A 6,192-nucleotide genomic window follows, 5' to 3' on the forward strand; every position below is an offset into this window, starting at 1 on the left:
AGCGCTCTAGCTGCTCCCAGAAGAGCAAGCAAAAATGCGTACGAAAAGGTTATAAAATAACGTTATAGTCCAATTTATATTAGATTTCATATATATCGTAGTTTTGTCTATATTCCATATAAAATTTCTATATTTATCAAAATGTTGCATATGCTATCCATCTATTTAATTGGGGTTTCATATTGGGTCGAATAATAATAATAATAATCAAAGGGACAAGTGGTATATGGCTATGGCTGTTCGACTTGGATAATCTTAACCTTGCAAAGAGAGGAATCCAATACATGTATGTGCTTCTCTTTACTTACTTTTATATCCAATACCTTTTTTACACGAACACACACATACACACGCGCTAAACGATTTAGCACAAGTTTACGCGGCGGCAGCGCTTCGCCTGAAGTCTGAAGGAAACTTTTCTTTTAGATTGATTTTTTTTAAAGAAATTCTCAAACCGAGCTACGAGTTTATTTAGTAAAGCACCAGCCTCTAGTATTTGAAGTTTATGCTTTGACAGTTAAGGCGAAGGTAGAGTGATATTGTAAAATTCTAATGTTTGTACATACTTATGTATATAGAACTAAGTTTAGTGTGTTTAATCTATTTAACACACAAATCTTAGTTCTACTGATATTCCAATTAAGCCTAAGAAACGAAATAAAATGATCGATTTTTTAATAATGAGATGAACGATTTGGAATAATATATTACTTATTATTTAATAGATAATTAAAAAAAATACAAACGTGATGGTTTCCGTTTTTCAATGAGTTTAAATTAATATTTATTATAAATATGTGAGATATCTATACATAAAATGAGCAGAGAATTATTTAAATCTATGCACAAAATACATCGGATAAATAATAAAGCTTATACAAATGGATATATATACAGTAGAATCCGGTTATAACGACTCCGCTTAAAGCATCCAACCGGTTATGTCGACGAAAATTCGATGTGCAAAGATGTTTCCATTGGCACTAAAAGCTCCTGCAAGCGCTCTGTTAATTAACAGCGCACCTGCTGCACCCTGCGTTTGCACACACACACATACGTAAATCGGTCACGCACGCCAGCCTTAACAGTTAAAAGTTTTAAGCGCTAGCCCAAGAGACGTCGGCAATACTCACAGCGACGACGACGATTCGATCGCAGCAGCCGACATAAGAGCGTCGCGTCCGTTACAAACTGAGAGCGTCGGAGCGCAACAACAGCAACAGTAACAGCAGCAGCGCAGCAGCAGCAGCAGTGGCAGCTAAGCCAACGGCGAAATAAACGTTATTGTCATTAAAAGTCTCGCTGTTGGCCCACACAGGCGACAGTTTTGAACGAATCGTGCTTGTGTTTGGATTGTGCGTCGCCGTCGCCCTCGTCGTCGTCGTTAAAAAAGTTAACAAAATATATTCTTGTTTTTGTTTTTAGTTACTTTATCGCTTCGCTAAAAAGCGTTTGATAAATTAAAGAATTGTTGTGTTGACTTAGAGAGCAGACAATAACGTGTAAGTGCATATAAAAAAATAAACAAATAAAAATGAAAAACTAAATGTCAAAATAATCCATTAAAACTGGCGATCAAGCAACGCGACCCTCAGCCGCCAACAACTATTTTTTTGTTTGTTTTGTTATTGTTTTATTCTATTTATTTTGTGTGTGTTGTTTTTGTTATTGTTTGTACTAATCGGGCTCAAAAGCTTTTGTGTTGCATTTGACGAGTTGGCTTTGTTAATTGTTGCTAATGTCGCTTTGAAAACTAAACTCGAATTAGAACAACATTTGATCACTCATAGAAACGAATTCTAATTTCTGATGTTGAATAAATAAAATCATAAAAAAAACCACACACAAATTAAAAAAAAAAAAGAATGCAATAAAAAAAACCCCGTGGAAATTGTTACGCTCGACTTAACGCACGTTGAAATTTGTTTTTGTTTTTTTTTTTTTTTTTTTTGAACCTGTTGTAGACGTAAAGTTGAATAAACGTATTATTAACCGCTCAAGTCCAGTCATCAGCGAGTTAAATAAATAATAGCAATAATAAATATTTGATATACATACATATATAAATACAATGAAATAAACTCTTATCTATAAACAATAATTTTGATATGTGAATATCATAAGAAAAGCGAATATGTTTAATTTACCTGAGCACACCTGAACTTCATAGCACACCCCAATTGGATTGCATATCAAATTTTGTGTTTGGTTTTCATTTCATTTTAAACAAATTCAACTTCTTAATAAAGCAAAAACCCGCTTTAAACTGGACCTGCAGGTGAATCAAGCATTTGCGAGCCGGTCGATCAACAGGTTGAAAGCCATTTAAGAATTATCATAACGATCAATAACTGCAAATAGTTGTTGTAGTACGAATTCAATTCGAATAGATGGAAGGGCGCCAGCAAATATTATCCAACAGCTTATCAAAGCCAAAATCGAACTGCTTATCATACTTGGGTTTTTTGCCCTCGACCAACGATCGCCACTGAACTGAGCTGAACTGAACGGAGCTGAACGCTCAACGATCACTTTACCGATCCGCTGGGGAACCATTAAATCCATAATTTATGCTGCCCTCTGTACCTCAACTGTTGCAGACATGTTAGTTATTCAGCATGCAAAACATCAGCCCTCAGTTGCCCCACGATGTTGTAGGAATCCTACGATGAGAGGCCCCTTGGCTTAGCATAAACTCCATGCAGAGGGTGTATCGTAGTTAAAGTACATTCATATATTGTACACTGTATCGAAAATGTGTTCGCACACAGTAATACACTCATATATTAACGGTACTAGAATAGTCTGGAATTTTGCGAAATATAGGAATATTCAATCTAAACTGATATTGTGAAAAATATGCATTCATATATTACGTTTAGTTCTGAATATCTGTCAAGCTACACTAGATTAGGGTATTAGCTAGTCGTGCTTTCGTCAGTGCAGCACTTTTTTTTTATAATTGTAATTGATTTGCCTTTTTGCGTGCGCAGACGTTGCTGTTATCTGCCTCTCGCTGTGTCCCTTTTGTTTTCTGTTGCTTTCGCTGCCGTTGTCGCGGTTGCTGCTGTTTGTTGTTGTTGTTGTTTGCTGGCAATTGAAATCGGCGCTCGTGCGCAATGGTAGAGCTATGCAGACGAAAATGGCTGAGAAGCTTTAGCCAGGTAACGCGGGATCACGGCACGGCATGACGCACCGTTCTGCAATGTCTCAGCCAATACGGGCTAAACCGACATCGACGCAGTGAGACAGCAACAACAACATTGATTGGTCAACGATAATATCAATACGAATACAAATACAAACGCAAACGCATTAACTTATTAATTAAAACGTGCTGAATTTATAATCTGTACGCAGGCAACGTACTCACACTCACAGAACAGCATTGGCATGCGCTGCAATTGCTGCTGTTAACGCAACACATGACTAAAATATTGCACGATTTGTGTGATAAGCGACGCCGGCACACACACACACGCACACTCATCTAGGCGACACTCTGCCATAGTAGTAGCACAAAAGAAAATAGACGAAAACTACAGACAACGGATATTAATTTGCATTTAACAGAATTTGAGTCATGCTAACAGCGCACTGTTAACGTAGACTGACTAAGTTTCATATATTTTCGCTGTTGCTTCCTGCAGCCACCCATGAATCACGCAGGTGAACAGCAACAACAACAACAGCAGCAGCAGCAGCAATAACGAAGTCTACCGCCGAATCGCTGTCATATCAATCAGCATTTGTTTACTCAATGGCAAAGAAAAGAAAGAAAGAAGAAGAGGAAGCAGCAGAAAATATGCTGTCGCATTGATAGTAGCGCACACACGATTGTTGTTTTTGTCTTGCTGATTACATAAATAAACACTTTTACGCGTGCGCCCCTGCCTGTGCTTTGTGCGCAGGCATCTCCACTGTGGGCGTATGCACACAACATGTGTGCTTAAACATACATACATAAGTAGTTATGCTCTTCTCTTTTTGTTGTTATTGGCTATGCGGTAATACAGAGCTTTTTTTTTAAATATCTTCAAGTAAACTTCTTTAAACGCTGCGCTGCAGTTGAAAGTCAGAGTTAAAGCTATTTTTAAACAAGTTGCAGGCACACGAAATACACACACACAAACACGCACACTCACACACGTATGTATGCATATTCAGTGATTCCTCTGCTTAGCTTACTATCGCCCGCGTCTTGTGGTATTCCGTTTGTTTTTCTTGTTGCTTCTTTTTTCCTTCTTTGACGTGCATGGTGCGTTCTTTGGCTTGCGCGAGCTTTCGAATTCGCCTGCAGCTTGTGGGGGGCCATTTCGCATTTTTTTTTTTTTTTTGCATTTTTATGAATGAAATGCGATGCATTGTTATTATTATTATGGCTGCTTAGTTGATAAACTGCCTTGAGCGTTTCGCTATCAGCGTTTGCATATATTTCATATATGTATGTATATTTTTGTTTGTTTTTGTTTTTATTCTGCGCACCATTATCGCCACAACAACAACAACAACGACGACGACACAGCAGCAACAAATGAAAGTGAAACGCGCTAACTGACCTATAATAAACATTTTCATATTCATGCATGCCAAATGGACATACATACATATGTATGTATTTGCATATATGCATAAATACATACATACATATGCATGCATGTATATAGCTGAGTATGAGCATATACATATGTATAGAGTATACAAAATATCCTTACGCACGTACCTACATAAATCAGCATGCCCACGCAATGTAAATACAAATCTATAGAGAATCCTCTGTCAAGAATTTTAATTAAAAAATTCATTTTTCCTATTAAAACAAAGTAATGTGTCAGAAATACTCTACTAAAAACTAAATCCAGTTTATATATATGATTCTATATGTAGAGATATTTATATATTAAATTATTTAAAGCATAGCTTCACTATTTTAAGAGGATTTCAATATAATACTAATATTATAATAAACAAATTCAAAGGAAACTCCATACTCTACTATTTACTTTTAATAATAAAAAAAAAAAAAAAACTAAAACTGGAATGTTTATATAAATATGTATACATATGCATACGATATATCGTATATTCATATGGAATATCTTATACCTTGGTGCAAATGCAAATCAATATAAGTTCGTAGAGCGACTGTTAAAGAGCATTTGATAGTCGTCTCCACTCGCATGAACATTCCTAGATGTTTTTCTTTAATGCGCTTCGACTATTTTTACTGTTTCCGGACAAGAAACCCACTCCATCGGTAGCTTATCAAAATGGTCAGCTGATTGAAGAGTCGGATCAACCAGGCCAAGAAAACAAACATTGTCCATTCATGGCCAAAAGCGGAAAATAAGCATTTATGTCACGCATACAAAATATCCTCTAATCAAACTGAGTGCAAAAAGGGTATACATGCAGACATCATTTTCATTGACAAATGAAAGAATATAAAATTTATATATATATTTATATATACATATGTGTAAGTGTGTATAGATTATTGGTCAGCAATATATATCAATAAAAATTCTATGAATTTACAGATAGTTCAGATTGTTCAATTGATTTTAAGTTTTTATTACATAGGGTATTTTCAAGCTCATCAACTTGGCTTCTGGGAACCTTCGTAGCAATCAGCGGGCTGATGATTTACTTATTGATATGCCCAACACATAATTGCATACACACACACAGACACAGTCTTGCATTTACACACCCGCACACACACATTCACACATGCATATATGTATAGATTTGTATGTATGTCTCTTTATGATAACGCTGCATTTGTTGTTGTTCTTTACATATTTTGTTGCTTGCGTATCAATGTCAAGTTAACCATACAAAAAAAAAAAAAAGAAAAGGTTTTGTCATCCACAGTTGACAACAATAACAGCAACATTTAGTGACCCCAATTAAAGTTACGTCTGTCGGCCAATCGGCGTGTGGGCGGCTGCCAGAGTGTTGGTGTGCTGCGTACACCTGTTGCATTGACATAAACCAGTGCGCTGACTGAAACATAAATAAATCAGCTGTCAGAAGGGCGACCAAATCTTGGCTGACGCCTCTGTCTCTCTTCATAAAAAAACAAGTCATAAATCATAAACTTAGCGTAAAGCAGACAGAAGTATTAAAAAAAGCTTCGCTATTTACATAAATGTTAATTAAGTGTTGTTGTTCTACTCTCTCTCTGTC

This window comes from Drosophila arizonae, chromosome X (assembly GCF_054131065.1).
Source record: "Drosophila arizonae isolate 15081-1271.41 chromosome X, UAZ_ARI_1.0, whole genome shotgun sequence".
In the NCBI taxonomy this organism is placed as follows: Eukaryota; Metazoa; Arthropoda; class Insecta; order Diptera; family Drosophilidae; genus Drosophila; species Drosophila arizonae.